Source organism: Mesocricetus auratus, unplaced genomic scaffold (genome assembly GCF_017639785.1).
Source record: "Mesocricetus auratus isolate SY011 unplaced genomic scaffold, BCM_Maur_2.0 Super-Scaffold_100037, whole genome shotgun sequence".
Classification (NCBI taxonomy): domain Eukaryota; kingdom Metazoa; phylum Chordata; class Mammalia; order Rodentia; family Cricetidae; genus Mesocricetus; species Mesocricetus auratus.
The window spans coordinates 11,144,725-11,161,943 of NW_024429215.1; the positions used below are offsets into that span (position 1 = coordinate 11,144,725).

Consider the following 17,219-nt stretch of genomic DNA (forward strand, 5'->3'; position numbering starts at 1 on the left):
GTTTTCACATAAATATACACTTCACTGAGCACATTTCCCTTATATTCTTCAGCGTCATTTGCTCACCCAGGTTTGTCTGCATTCCCTGGATGATTTTTTGTAACTTTGTGATATATATATATATATATATCATATAGTTGCATTCATATGTATGTTTTTGCAGGTGTTATTGTGTATTTGTAAAAATTAAAGAAACAAAGTGAGAAAACCTTTGCAGGGTAAATTGGAAGTATAGGAGGGAAAAGAGAATGAGAGTAATATTTTGATTGTATTTAAATTTTTAAATAAAAAGAAATATATTTGACAAGTTTGTTTCACCACATGGTACACATTTTTCATTTTTCTCAGAATATTTTCATGCCAGCATCATAAAATTTATTGTATCATATTAAACTTAGTATTCCTATTATTTACTTTTTAATTGTTGCATGTAATGTTTTTTTACTCCATACTCATATTTGACTGACTTTGGGCCTCTACTGAGTAATTTCAAATTGGCAGATTAGATATTTGAAAGTTAAAAGATAAATGTAACCTTATCAAAAAAGATGTCAAAACCCCATAATCATTATGGAAGTATTGTCTCTGTAAGGTAAAAATCTACTGCTCAAATACTGTATACATGATATGTAGACAATGGATAAATACCTAGGGGTCAACTAGAGGCCTCATTCCTACTAAATGTTACATTGTCATACTGCTGGATACAATCATAAGTCTTACACAGCTGTGAATACTGAGAACTGTAACAACAATTCTTGTACATAATTTCATGAACATCATGGGAATAACCAAAACTTTACACTTAAATTGAGGGAATCCATACCTGGACCAATATCACCATCAATAATATATAGTTTAAAAGTACCCAGATCCTCTGGAATCACTTAAAAGTTTCATCTTAACAAATGGGCATGATATGTAACTTGTAATTTATCTTTATACAGAGGGATTAGTATATCACTCAATCCACATCAAAGAAAGTTCTACAATCAATCCAAATTCTGACCATAAAACAATGTGGACATTTTCCTCCCAAAATCCAAGCATCATCATGAAGTAGATGCAAAAATAGTCATAGTATGCTTTTGGTATTAGACAATTCCAAGAAAAGAGTTTTTGTATAGATAGAAGATGTCAAATAAATTTTATGGCTATATGAAAAAAATACCTGGAAGTGATGGAGTTAGTCTTGCTTCCAGAACATTGGAGGTTATCTGTAGATACCAGTCCTAAATGAAGAGCTTTTTAATTACAGATAACTTAGCTACCTAAGCTTCCACAGATATCCCTGATATAGACACAAATTGGCATCAATAATTAGACTCAGTAGACTTTTTGTTGTTTTTTGTTTTTAGAAATAAATGAAATTTGGAGGAACAGTCATGGGGAAAAGAGAAGAATTGGCAGAGGAATAACGGAGTGTATGTTTGACTAAAAGACCTATGCATGAGTGAAATACTCAAAAAGACATTAAGTATTAAATTTTCTAAATCATTTGAAAGAACTAAAATTATTTGTGTGAGAAAATGTCATAGAAGACTAGATCCAATGAGACATGGAGACTTCTGCAAACTTGTCCTTAATCTGTTCTTAAATTTTCTAGCATTTTCCCCTGGAGACTTATACACCCTCAAAAGATCATGAAAACTTTAATCCCCTCCCAAACACCTTGTGCTAATAGAGATATTCATGAAAAACTCTTAACTGATTATTTAATTAGCAACTGGAAATGTTCCACAAATGATTTTCTTTCCCAAAGGCACACTGTCAGTTTCAGTGCAGGTGACATGGAAAAAGGTCTCTCTGAAGGGTGGTGAGGTCATATAGTCTCAATCCTTTGTCTCAGGCTTAAGCTGCCTTCCTCTCCCACAGTGCTAGTTATTATGGGGTCAGAATCTGTACAGTGTGCCCACCACACTACGGAGGTAAGAACTCAGGTGAGTGCAATCTCTTGAAGAGTTTGCTTCATAGCCAGCATTGACTAGGAATTTGTAAGTGTTTATATTTGATAATGGGAATCTGGGATAGAAATAGATCGGTGGAACAGAAAGAGCTAAGGCACAAGAATTATTATATTCTTAAGAGGAGACTGAGGAAGAGAGAAATTTTCCTAACTTTGTGATAGTCTCTGCTGATACTTTTTTGTAATGTAAGTCCCCTACTGAGCATGACTGTGGGTATCACCAGAGTAATACAGCCCATCTGCATGAAGGATTGTGGTAATAAGTCAATTTGACAACTCATGTTAATGCACAGGATGTGTAAATTAGTTTACCTTTGCAGATATTATCATTGTGGATGAATTTACCTGGGCTCTCAACCATAGCAATAACTACAATGGAAATATAAGATGACCCAAACACAGAAATGCACAACATGTGAATCTGATTTTGGAGTGGGATATTTTTATGTAACAGCACCTTTATGAGTTATAGAGGTAAAAACTGTGTCTGAATTTTGTTACCCCTAGAATTATGACTGTGTGAATCTCACATTTTGAAATTAGGAAAATAGCACTGAGGGGATGAGTTCCACTATGAGTATCAGGCAATGGTATCCAGGTTCTAATGTGTCTTATGTGATCTGCCATTGCTTACTCATATTTAAATTTTAAATATAACTTGATTGCATGCCTTCCAATGTTTATCACTGTTGATAATGAACCATAAAGCCTTGTGCCTGGATGTTCAGAAGTGTTCCTCTCACCACATTTGAATAGATAATGTATTCTTTATTTTAGTTTGGACAGTGTTTAAGTTTCACATTTTCAGATTTCTTTTTATGTATCCCTCATGAAGCTCTTCCATATGAGTGTATTCTACATATTATTATAATGAGCTCATCAACATAATACGTTGTAGATATATACAAATTTATGAGTGAAAATTTAAAAACTTAATTTTCTTATCATTTGCATATTTTTCATGTTTCGTTTTATATACACTAATAGTGTTAATAATTGATCTATACTTAAGATTCTAGACAATACCATTCAATGATAACAGTGAATATTTCTGGGTGACTCATACACATCTGCTTTATCACTTGCTTATGAAATGATATTGGGTGATAGGACAACTTTCAGTCATCAGAATATGCTTAGAAGACTGCATTCTAGTAAAATATCAAAAGCCTTTTTGTGTTTCACATTTGTTTGTTGAAATAACCCATATGTCAAATGGAATCTTATGCTTAATATACTATATTATCTTCTTTGATTTTTATGTGGATATTTTGCATGCATGTATAAATGTAGAGTATGAGAATGTGTTATCTGCAGATGGCAGAAGAAGGTTTATGAAGCCCTTCCAGAATTGAGCCACCATAGGGGTTTGCACAAAAAAAAACAGATCCTAGGCAAATCTCTGTATCTCAACTGCCTACATTTTGGTATTCTTCAGAACAAGGAAGGACAAAGTCTCTCATAATATAAACTATATGGCAACTGAAATATGAAGCTGATGTGATCAGTGAGAGGAATTTGGAAGCAGATAACTTAACAAATGTAACCCTTTGAGAACATGGGTCCACATATGAGTCATTGCAAGATAAGTAATTCCCCGACTGACTGGCTTTTATGAGTTACTAGGGACTTGCTGTTATTTCTGTCTAATAGATCAGTGAAAATAAGGAACTGAAAGAACACAGAAATTGGTCAGGTAGGATTGAAGAATCTGGAGACATGAGAGGGAGCTTTTGTTCAATTAGTGCAATACTCTGTTCACTATTAAGAGGGGAATCTAATCATGTGACCTCCACACTGGTCATGGGCTTTATGTCTGTGTTGATACACATCATGAGACTTTATCTGGTATCATAGACTGTAAAATTTGAGTGATGTAGATTTATAGACATACAATAAATATAAATAATTTTAACATGATATTTGACATTATATGTAACTCTTAATAAGATAAAACAAAGTGAATATTTACCACTGAAGAGATTGAATTTCAGTGGATGCGATCAAACTGTACCTTTGTATGCAGATTCCTATGGCTGTGAAGACAAGCACCTATTTCTGGATTGGATAGCCTTTAGGATGAAGCATCTCACCAATAATGTAAGTAATTCTTTCCATCCTCACAAATGTGACAAAATAGGTTCACTGCCAAAATTTCCTGGGAATGTGACTGGCTTCACAGTCAGTACAAATCCAGATAAGTGTAATTTTAAAAATCTTCCATGGATGTTGTGTTTTGATTTGTTCCATGTTAGACAGTATGTATCCATAGCCTACATCTATAGTAATCATATGAAAAACATAAAAGTTTTGCAAGGAGCCTCTTATCCTGATTATGACTTTAGTTCCAGCACTCAGGTGGTTAAGAGGTGGGTGTCAGTGAGGAGGCCTAGGTAATCTATTGAGCCATGGGTAGGATCAGTACTTATCCCAGGTATTCAAATGGACTTTGGGCTCCCATCCAACAATGAGAGATGCACTCTCACCCTGAACTCTTGGGGGAGGGACTAGGCCCTGCCCTGGATAAAATGACAGACTATGGACACCCCCATGGAGGGCCTCACCCTCTCTGGGAAAATGAGGGGATATTGGGGGAGTTGGTGGGAGGGCACGGAAGGAGGAGAGGGAAACAGAGAGGGACCTGGAATTGACATGTGAAGCAACCTTGTTTCTAATTTAAATTTAAATTTAAAAATAAAATAAAAAAGAAGTGTAAGAAAAAAAGGAAAAAATATAAATTGTTCTTCCTAGTTGTTGTCACATTGCCTACATGTATTAGGGTCAAATGGAGCAGCTAAAGTGTAAAGATTGTATTTGTGATACTGTTCTGAGGGCTTTCCAGTGAACTCATACCTCAGTTAACATCAGAGTTCACAAATGGTGTTTGTTAGGATCATCATTTCAAATAGTGATGACACCACACCATCTTCATTCTTCAAAATAAATAAACAGTACCTTCTCTGTGATTCTATTCTCTCTCTCCCTCGCCCTTTTTCTTCCTATATTTTGGTCTTTTGTCCTATTTATTCAACACTTCATTTTTAACTAATAAAAGAAAACTCATCATTCTATATCTTAGAGGTGTTTTAGAAATAGAGCACATCTTGGAATTCAACAGAAACAGCAAAAGCAATACAGTTAGATTATCAACAGTTCCTTTTTACTAATTTATCAAAATGAGACCTATTACCTTTTTTAGGGAATATACAAATTGGTAATATCTAAGAGATTATAGCACATTTTCATTGTGTGTGACTGTATAGTTTAAGTTTTCAGACAGAGTGCATATGAATTTGGAAATATATTATTCTCTTCCCAATCACTGATATGTAAGATATTTTTGAAATGTTTATAAAATCTTTATGGGTATGGAAACCCTTGAGAGAAACTCCTCAGGAGGTCAGATAAATAGGAAACAAAAACAGTTTGGGATGCATTATGTATCATTGTTTATATTTGGAACTGTAAGACCATATTCAAGACATATGTGTTTTTGTTTTATTAGTTTTCTCCTTCAATATATGTGTTTATTTAAATTAGAAACATGAGTGCTTCACATGTCAAGCCCAGCTCCCTCTCCCACCCCTCTTCCCTTGTCCCTCCACCAGCCCTCCCAGCCCCCAATCCAATCCCCACATCATTCCCCAGGAAGGGTGAGGCCCTCCTTGGGGGGAGATCTCCAAAATCTGTCATTTCATCTAGGGAAGGACCTGGGCCCTTCCCCATGTGTCCAGGCTAAGAGAGCATCCCTCTATTTGGAATAGGCTCCCAAAGATCATTCATACACCACGGTAAACACTGATCTACTACCCAAGGCCCCAGTGATTTCTGGGGCCTCTTCACTGGCACTATATTCATGGTGTCAGGATCAGTCTCCTGTTGGCCTCTCAACCATCAAAGACATATGTTTTTATTTACCATTTGTTATGAAAGTATTCAAGACAGCAACCAACTTTTAGAATTCACAAGTGTCACTATGCTGCTTTGTAAAATGACTGTGAACTAGAACCTCGGGCTCCATTGTTAGGGTGGTGTCAGGTATGTTGGGGGAAGTATTAGAATACTGTGTCCAACTCTGTTTTTTTATTTTTACTCTAGTGTGTTGACGTTGCTGCTTTTGTTTATACTCAGTGTCACGTTATCTCTTGTTCAAATATGAATTTACTCACACATTGTCTTTTAATCTTTCTTTTATTCAGTCATCAATTTCTAAATTTTTCTGTTGTCCTTTTCATTCCTTTGTTTTAATTTTCTGGTCAAATTTCTTAATACCCATAGGTCACATGTGCTAGAGTAGAGACAACTTCAGTCATCCCTTTTGGTTCCATTCCTCCATCCTGTCCATAGTAACTACTGCCTGCAGAAAGGTTTGGAATATGCTTCTTCCCTTTCCTCCTTCTGTAAACAACCCGCATGTTTATGTACTAAAGGCAAACTATATCCTCATTTGTCTTCTGCTGAAAGCCTTATCTCAGCCTCAACTGGATGCTTCTCCTGGTATTGTGACTAGTTTCTTCATCATTTTATTTAAGGTCTTTGTAGCACTTATGTTACTGAGACTGAGTTGTAGATTGTCTTTCGTAGTTACTTATGCATCTGCAGATGGTGCTGGTCCCCAGTATTCCGATGAACATTTGATACCAATGAAACATAGTTTTTTGTACCAGCATGCTATGAGACATGGTGTGTTCTGCCAGCACAGCAAAATCTCTATACAATTCCTTCATACTTTTCAACCTTCAGAGGATAAATTGGTTATGCTTGCTGAATGTTCCCTGGAAAATGATGATCTCTGCAAATGCCAACCATGATAGCCTCAGCAACCATATGCATGCCTCCAGACTGAGATAATATGGAATATCCCAAATCTGCAATTGTTATATAGAATTATATTTTGTGCCTATCAGCTAATTTATCATAGCCTACTATTGGCCATGTATGGATAATCTGCAGGTAAATAATTCCATGATTGTTTTGCATGATGTGAAACTAAGCTCATTAGTGTGGTTATTACTTAAAGAGTGGCTGTTGGTGCCTTTTGTTATTTCCCCCTTTCATTTGAGCATATCTGTTGGGATCTACATCACATGTTTTCAGCATCTCTGCAGAGAAGAGAGTGATTTTCTTTTTATCTCTGCTTATTTTCTGATGCTGCCCAGCTAGGTCACTTCCTGCTTGTCTGTACAGACCTCCAGATATCTATAGTTAGCTAGTGGCAAGTTTTTGCCAAGTTACATTACTTCCCGGGGTCCCATGAGGACTCCTCTCTTCCTACACTTCCCATGATCCTCCTTGTCTCCTAGTCCTACCCCATCATCCTGATGGACCAATCAGTGTTTTATTCATCAACCCATAAGACAAACATATATCCAGAAGAATATTCTCCACCAACAAGTGATGAAAGAATTCTTTTGAGTAGGAGAAAATAGAACCTTATTGTTTAACCAACACCAAATTGTGAAGAATGCAATTAAGGATATACAAATAACAGAACAAAGTCTGTGTATACATATATAATAGTCTGGAAACTTAGACATATATAACTATTCATATAACAACAATAAAAGAAAAAGAGGCCAGAAGCCAAGATTTGAAAAGGAGGTTTTGTGTGGGTTCTTTAAAAGGACAGGAGGGAAAATAACTAGGATGAAATTATATTTTATTTCAAATTTGAAGATATGTTGCAACAACTCTTGAAAACACATTCTGTAACACAAATTGAATTTAAATATATACATACTTCTCATAATAGTAAAATACAGAATAGAATGTTGGTAAAATATTTCAAAGTGTGACTATTGGGGTGTATGGTTATGTTTGTACAACTTAAAAAGATGTGACCATTTTCCAAACATTTGTAGTAGCATTCACAGACATTTGAAGGGAATAAAATTCCTGATTTATCTATAGGCATACAGAAATCTGTTATTACTTTACTTTCTATTAATTATTCTTTGTGGGGTTGGTTTTTATTGTTTATTAGGTTATAAATTAGCAAGTTTTTAAGTCATTTTCCTTTTTACTAATTTGATAGACCCAAGCCCTCTGCTTCCTCCATTTCTGCTCCCTTATCACAACTTACACCCACCCATGAACACGGTTCCTACTTTCACTTTCAAAACTCATGCATTCTTTTACCCTCCTGATTCCATTCTGACTTATTCTTATCTGCAACTTCCAAGTCTCCTGGGCACTACCCCCACTCACTAACACATAAGTACACACTTCTAATAGTTAGAATCTATGATGTCATACTTGGACCGTGGTATATTTCTCTCTGGGCAAGAATTACATCAAGTAGTAGAGTGTTTCTTATTGCCACTGCAGCCATTTCCCAGGATGCTTTTCATGAAAGTGTAAGGGGAAGGGGGATATGTAGTTAGCAAATTCAAAGACCTCAGTTCTTTTCTACACTCAGTATAAACACATTCAGATCCCCAATTTCATTGCCAATTGTACCCCAGCTCTTCATTGACATATGACTGTCCTAACATAATGGATGAGTGTGAGGGGCATCAGTGATTTCCCAGAGCCATCATGGTTCAGCCAGGTGCTGATTCACAGCTATTGCTATGTGATTCTGCAAGGGGATCTTACTGAATTTAAGAATTACCTGCAGACACTTTCTCTATATAAAATAGAGTATGGTGTCCCAATAGATTCCTTCAAATTACTACCCTGTTGTGCTGGTAAACTGAATGCCTTCTTTACTGCCATTTCCATACTAGACTTCTGAGTCATGCCTGATTACCACAGACACAGTTTCAATAGACACACTGGCCAAGTACTTCGCAGTTGCTATCATTTGTCAGATATTATCCTTCTTGCAATTTCTCCTAGCATATTTTGCTCATTTCATAATGTTCTACATTCTTTGACATTCCATAACATCATATTCCCCTTACCTCTAATGGTTCTGAGTGTACTCACATGTATATGTGTCTCTGAGGTGTGACTTTTCATAAGTGCTAGTTTATAACTCTGTATGATGACATGTGTCACTTCAGAAATGATTGTAAAATATTTTGTGCTTCTAAAATTATTTCATAACTAAGATCATAGTGGGATAAATACCCAAAGACCACAGAGAAAGATGAAAGTCCATATTTAGACTTTGTATTTAACAGAATTGCTAATTGCCTAGGGAAAACATTTCTCACAGAGCACATTAGAATTAACTTTACATGGAACATATAATGGTAAGCATCCAGAAAATGAACATCCTGCTTTACAATTTGCAGGAGTAAGCAAAGCAATAGAGCTAGTTTACAGAATCCAAAAAAATCACAGTGAACTAGGGCACTTCAGGTCCCATATGTGGAACAGTGCTTGGTATTCTACCAAGGGATGTTTCTTGGAGTGGATTGAAAAAGAAAAGTCATTTTTTAAAGAAGAGTCAATTTTAAGTTAAACCAAATTGGATCCAGTTGAGAAAGATGAATAGTTTTTTCCTATCATAAGATATCAATTTTTGGTATTATACAATTTTCATTATTATCTTTTGATTTTAGGTAAGATATATATATATATAAAGAAATTCGCAGGTAAATGGATAGCACTGGAAGAAACCATCCTGAGTGAGGTAACCCAGTCACAAAAAGACAAACATGGTATGTACTCACTCATATATGGATTTTAGACATGGATCAGGAGAGTGCCAGTCTGCACTTCCAATGACAGAGACTCTGGGAAACAGGAAAGAACATAAAAGATATGCATGGTACCCAAGAGAAGAGAAATGAGGCAAGATCCTCTGAACAGATGGGGAACACAGTGAGGGGTGGAGGGGAGGGGGAGCTGGGAAATAGAGAGGGGGAGAAGAGGAAGAGAGAGTAGTTCATGGGGGAACAGGAAGGTTAAATGGGGGGTAGGGTAGGGGAAAGAGGGAATCATAGGTTAGAAGATAGTTCAAGCACCATTGTGACCTCTAGTGATCTAAAGGGATGACACCAATTGGCAAGGTAAGCAATAGTGTATACACCACCCCTAATGCCCATTCCTGATAATAAACTTGATGTCTATAACCATCCTGGAGCCTTCATCCAGTGACTGATGGAGGCAGAGGCAAACACCCACAGTTAAACACTGAACTGAACCCAAGGAACCCAGCGACAGAGAGAGGAGTGATGAGCAAATTGGCAAAGAATGGGCTGGCAAAACCAGTAGAGACAGCTGATCCAAACAGGGGAGAACTCTTGGACCCCAGACCGACAGCTGGGAGGCCAGCATGGGACTTATCTGGACCCCCCGAATGTGAGTGTCAGTAAGGAGTCCTGGGAAACCTATGGGGTCCTGGGCAGTGGATCAGTGTTTATCCCTCGAATACTAACAGACATCGTGTGTCCATAACACAAAGAGGGATGCTCTCTCAGCCTGGACTCTTAGGGGAGTGCCTGGACTCTACCCTGAGTGAAATGACAGACTCTAGACATCCGCTATGTGGAAGGAATTGGCAATAAGGTGGGAGGATTGGCGGGATGGGGGGCGTGCGAGGAGGGGAGGAAGAGGGAACTGGGATTGACATGTAAAACAAGCTATTTAAAATTAAAATAATAAAAAAATTTAAAAAAGAATTACTTTAAAGTAATCAATAAAATAATGTATTTTAAAAATGCGTTACTTTTTTAAAGTTTTTAGGCTCTTCTTGAAGTTGACTTCTTTAACAACATGACTTGGAAATACTTCCAAATGAATGACTTACATTACAATTGTCTTCATTTGCCTGTCACATTACATTTTTCACATTGACCAGCATCCCTTCATCCCAAGTGTTGCCTTTTTTAGGAAACTTCATGCCTATACTTCCATCAACACTTGCATTCTCAAGAATTGAGAAACTGCATAGTAACAACCATGGAAAATAACTATTGGCAAAATTTTGGAGATAATGTATTTTTAAGTATAATAGTATGACATTGAACTCCTGAGTTTAAAAGGACAAACAGCTTCAGCGTCTCTGATCTCTATGGAATAGTGGCATCTCTTTTCACCCCTGGATACCATCACTTGCCATTATTCATTTCACCTGAGAAATAGTATGGTCATGTTTTAAGGAAATCATGCTGAATCACAGAATAAACATTTGGAATCTGGCAATCAAAATTATTTACTTATCACAAACCATGGCTGGAATTCTGGGAAATTCCTCTATAATTTTCTATTATCTAGTCCTTCATTACAGAAAACACATATTAAAGCCTACAGATTGGATTCTGATGCACCTAATGACAGCCAATGCCTTGATTGTTCTCTCTGCAGGAGTGCCCAACACGATGGCAGTTTGGGGATTTAAACATGTCTTGAATGATTTTAGATGTGAGCTTCTATTATACATTCAAGGATTTGCTCGAAATGTATCCATTAGCACAACCTGTTTTTGAGTGTCTTCCAGGCAATGACCATCAGTTCTAGGAAGTCATGTTGCAAGGATCATAAAGTCAAAGCTACAAAGTACATTGGCCACTCCATATATATACTCTGGGTCTTCTACTTGGTGATACGTTTCATTTTCCCAATATACACATTTATCAAGTTTAATAACAAAAACATGACAAGAAGTCGAGATTTGGGATATTGCTCTATTGTAGGGCGTGATGAAATCATAGACTCACTCTATACAACATTAGTAATGTTCCCTGAATTCTTTTTTGCTGTGCTCATTACATGGTCCAGCACCTCCATGATTGTAATTCTATACAGACACAAGCAGAGTGTTCAGTATATCCGTAGTGCTCATGGTTCCAGTAGATCCTCACCTGAGTCCAGAGCCACCCAGAATATCCTGGTGCTGGTGTCTACATTTCTTGCTTTTTATACTCTCTCTACCATCTTACGTGGCTGCATTGCTTTTTTGTATAATCCCAATTGGTGGCTTGTGCATATCTCTCACCTCACTTCTCTTTGTTTTCCCTGTATGGCACCCTTTGTTCTTATGAGACATCACTCAATTTTTCCATATTCAATATTGAAAGGTTAAGAAAACATTTTCCTAATTTTATTGTCACTATGAAAAATGTAAGTTTTTCTTGTCTTTCAAATTTTACGCAATTATCCCTATAAGAAACCAAAAAGCTAAGAACTTAGCATCTTGTATTCCTAAGACTGACCCAAATGAGGATGGGAGTTTTGTCAGATTGATGAATTAGTAGCTTACATGATCTGATCATGCTGTGTTGTCCACTTGTAGTCTTCCACATTCAGATCATATTTTTTCATTGCCCAGATGATAATCAAAGCAACCAGGACACTGCTGCCAATAGATTTGACTTTCTTTTGTTTTTAACACCTGTTTACCACAAGATCCAGCAATCCCACTCTTAAGCATATACCCAAAAGATGCACATTCATACAACAAGGACATCTGTTCCACTATATTTATAGCAGCACTATTTGTAATAGCCAGAACATGGAAGCAACCTAGATGTCCCTCAACTGAAGAGTGGATATAGAAAATGTGGTACATTTACACAATGGAGTACTACTCAGCAGGAAAATAACAATGGGTCTTGTGGTAGGCTTATTCCCATTTTTCTGAGGAATCTCCATACTGATTTCCAAAGTGGATTACGATTTGTCACTCCCACCAGCAGTGAAGGAGTGTTCCCCTTTCTCCACAACCTCTCCTGCATAAACTGTCATTGGTGTTTTTGATTTTAGCCATTCTGAAAGGAGTAAGATATTATCCTTTCTGTACATCCTCTCCAGTATGAAATTGTCACTAGTGGTTTTGATTTTACCCATGCTGATAGGAGTGAAATCGTATCTCAGAATTGTTTTGATTTGCATTTCCATGATGGCTAAGAATGTTGAGTACTTTCTCAAGTGTCTCTCAGCCATTTTAGACTCTTCTATTGAGAATTCTGTATTTAGTTCTGTACCCCACTTTTTAATTGGATCCTTTGGTGTTTTGGAGACTAGCTTCTTGAGTTCTTTGTAGATTTTGGAAATCAGCCCTATGTCAGATGTGGGGTTGGTGAATATCTTTTCCCATTCTGTGGGATGTTGTTTTGTCTTGCTGACTGGGTCCTTTACCTTGCAGAAGCTTCTCAGTTTCAGGAGGTCCCATTTATTAATTGTGTCTGTGCTACTGGTGTTATGTTCAGGAAGTTGTGTCCTGTGCCAATTCATTCAACGATACTTCCCACTTTCTCTTCTCAGAGGTTCAGTGTGATTGGGTTGATGTTGAGGTCTTTGGTCCATTTGGACTTAAGTTTTGTGCATGGTGATAGATATGGATCTATCTGCTGTCTTTTACATGCCAGCATCCAATTTGTTGAAGATTCTGTCTTTTTCCCATTGTATAGTTTTATCTTCTTTGTCAAAAATCAGTTGTTCAAAGGTGTGTGGGTTAATATCAGGATCTTCTATTCAATTCCATTGGTCTACCTGTCTGCTTTTGTGCCAATACCAAGCTGTTTTCAGGACTATAGCTCTATAGTAGAGCTTGAAGTCAGGCATAGTGATGCCTCCTGAAGTTCCTTTATTGTACAGGGTTGTTTGGGTTATCCTGGGTCTTTTGTTTTTCCATATAAAGTTGAGGATTGTCATTTTGAGATCCGGAAAATTTGTGCTGGTATTATGATAGGGATTGCATTTAATCTGTAGATTGCTTTTGGTAAGATTGCCATTTTTACTATGTTGATCCTATCTATCCAAGAGCATGGGAGATCTTTCCATTTTCTGGTATCTCCTTTAATTTCTTTCTGTAAAGACTCAAAGTTTTTGTTGTACTGGTCTTTCACCTGTTTGGGTTAGGGTAACCCCAATATATTTTATGGTGTTTGTGGCTGTTGTAAAAGGTGATGTTTCTCTGATTTCTTTCTCACCCTCTTTATTATCTATATATAGTAGGCCTACTGATTTTTTTAGTTAATTTTATATCCTGCCACTTTGCTGAAGGTATTTATCAGCTGTAGGAGTTCCCTGGTAGAATTTTTTGAGGTTGCTTACCTAGACTATCATCAAATAGTGAAAGTTTGACATCTTGCTTTTCAATTTGTATCTCCATTGATCTCCTTTTGTTGTCTTATTGCTCTAGCAAGATCTTCAAGTACAATATTGAAGAGATATGTGGAGAGGGACAGCGTTGTCTTGTTCCTGATTTTAGTGGAATTGCCTTGAGTTTTTCTCCATTTAGTTTGATGTTGGCTGTTAGTTTGCTGTATATTGCTTTTATTATGTTTAGGTATGTTCCTGTTATACCTGATCTCTCCAAGACCTTTATCATGAAGTGGTGTTGGATTTTGTCAAAGGCTTTCTCAGCATCTAGTGAGATGATCATGTGGTTTTTCTTCTTCAGCTTGTTTAAATGGTGGATTACATTGATGAATTTTCTTATGTTGAACCATCATCCCTGCATCCCTGGGATGAAGCCTACTTGATCATAGTGTATGGTTTTTCTGATGTGCTCTTGGATTCCATTTGCAAGTATTTTATTGATATTTTTCATCAATTTTCCTGATGGAGATTGGTCTGTATTTCCCTATCTTGATTGTGTCTTTGTGTGGCTTGGGTACTGAGGAAATTGTAGCCTCATAAAAAGAGTTTGGCTGTGATCCTTCTGCTTCTATTGTGTGGAACAATTTGAAGAGTATTGGTGTTAGCTCTTCCTTGAATTTTTGGTAGAATTCCTCACTGAAGCCATATGGACCTGTACTATTTTTGGTTGGAAGGCGTTTTATGGATGCTTCTATTTTGTTAGGGCTTATAGATCTGTTTAAATTGTTTATCTGTTCTTGACTTAATTTTGGTAAGTGATATATACCCAGAAAATAATCCATTTCCTTTAAATTTTCCAGTTTAGTGGAATACAGGTTTTCAAAGTATGACCTGATGATTCTTTGGATTTCCCCAGTGTCTGTTATGTCCCCCTTTTCATTTCTGATTTTGTTAATTAGCATGTTCTCTCTCTGTCTTTTGGTTAGGTTGAATAAAGTTTTGTCTATCTTGTTGATTTTCTCAAAGAACCAACTCTTTGTTTAATTGATTCTTTGTATTTTTCTCTTTGTTTCTACTTTATTAATTTCACCTCTCAATTTGACTATTTCCTTGTGTCTACTCCTCCTTGGTGAGTTTGCTTCTTATTGTTCTAGTGCTTTCATGTTTTCTGTTAATTCCCTAGTGTGGCAATTCTCCAGCTTCTTCCTCACAGAGCATGTTGAAACCATGTTTAGAGTTCATATTTAACAGAATTGTTGAATGCCTAGAAAGAAACACTACTCACAGAGCACCCTGGAATACACTTTACATGCAATATGTAACATTAAGGACTCCAGATAATGTACATCCTGTTCAGCAATTTGCAGGAGCAAACAAAGCAATACAGCAAGTTTATAGAATTAAAAAATGGCAGTTAGTTAGGTCACTTCAGGAGCCTTATATAGAACAGTGTTTTCTACTTTCCTAAGTGTTCTTTCATGGAGTGGGAAGAAAAGAAGAGTCAATTTCAAATTAAACCAAAGATGGATCCAGCTGAGAAAGATGGATAATTTTTGCCCTATCACAAGAATATTGATTTTTTGGTGTTATACAATTTTTCAATATATCTTTTGATTTAGGTGATGTGTGTGTATGTGTGTGTGTGTGTGTGTGTGTGTAATTACTTTAAATTAATCAATAAAAATAATGTGTTTGGGAAACGTATTACCTTATTTAAGTTTTTAATCTCTTCTTGAAGTTGACTTTTTTAACAACATCTTTTGGAAACATTTCCAAATGAAATACTTACATCACACTTGTCTTAATTTGCCTGTCTCAGTTTCTTTTTGACATTGTCCAGCATCCCTTCATCCTGAGTGTTGCCATTTTTAGGAAACTTGATAGCTATCTTTTCATCAACACTTGCATTCTGAAGCATTGAGAAACTGCAAAGTAACAAACATGGAAAATAACTATCATCAAATTTTGGAGATAACAATTTAAAATTGTTGTAATATAACCTTGAAATCCTGAGTTTAATGGACACACAACTTCAGCAACCCTGAGATGCATGGATTACTGGCATCTTTATTCACCACTGGCTACCATGTTTTGCCATTATTCCTTTGACCTGAGAAACAGTGTGGTCATGTTCTTAAGGAAAACACGCTGAATCACAGAATGAATACCTGGAATCTGGCAATCAGATTCATTTTCTTATCACAAACCATAGCTGGAATTCTGGGCAATTCCATTCTAATTTTCTACTATCTATGCCTTTACTGCAAAGAACAAATATTAAAGCCCACAGATTTGATTCTCATGCACCTAATGGCAGCCAATGCCTTGATCATACTCTCTGCAGGAGTGCCACAATCAGTGGCAGTCTGGGGACTTAAATATTTCTTGAATGATTTTGGACATGAGCTTCTATTGTACATTCATGGATTAGCTTGAAATGTATCCCTTGGCACCACCAGTCTTTTGAGTGTCTTCCAGGCAATGACCATTAGTTCCAGGAAGTCATGTTGCAAGGATCATAAAGTCAATTCTACAAAGTATATTGGCTGCTCCGTTTCCCTACTCTGTGTCTTCTACATGGTGATACATTTCATTTTCTCAGTGTACATATTTATCAAAGTGAATAACAAAATTTTGACAAGAAATCGAGTTTGGAATATTGCTCTACTGTAGGGCGGGATGAAATCATAGATTCACTCTACATAGCACTGGTGATGTGCCCTGAATTTTTTTTTTGCTTTGCTCATTACCTGATCCAGCGCCTCTATGATTGTCTTCTTGTACAGACACAAGCAGAGTGTTCAACACATCCGTAGTTCTCATGGTTCCAATAGATCCTCCCCTGAGTCTAGAGCCACCCAGAATATCCTTGTGCTAGTGTCTTCTTTTCTGGCTTTTTATACTCTCTCCACCATCTTGTGTGGCTGCATTGCTTTTTTGTATAATGACAACTTGTGGCTTGTGTATATCTCTCACCTCACCTGTTAAGAGAAGCTTTTTCTTTGAGAGGAGCCTTCCCGCCCGCCTGGTTCCAGATCCACATCAGTCCCAAATAAACACACAGGAGGCTGTATTCATTATGAAGCTGTTGGCCTTGCTTGTCTCTTACTGGCTAGCTCTGCTTTAAGTAATTACCCCATAATTGTTAATCTAAGTATGTCTCTTACCGGAGAATAGTTCCGGGCTTCCTACCCATGCGGTTACATCTCGAACTCTCCTGTGTTTTCCCTTCCCAGAATCCTCCTGGACTCCTAGCCCCACCTATCTAGATTCCTATAGGCTCAACAGTACTTTATTGACAAATAACAGGCAAATA

The 17,219-nt window shown here is 36.8% G+C and overlaps 2 pseudogenes; both read left to right on the top strand.

Moving 5' to 3' along the window:
• The first annotated feature begins 10,952 nt into the window (after window positions 1–10,952).
• LOC106022472 lies at window positions 10,953–11,942 on the top strand (annotated as a pseudogene).
• A 29-nt stretch (window positions 11,943–11,971) lies between these two features.
• On the top strand, window positions 11,972–16,891 carry LOC106022471 (annotated as a pseudogene).
• Window positions 16,892–17,219: the final 328 nt, after the last annotated feature.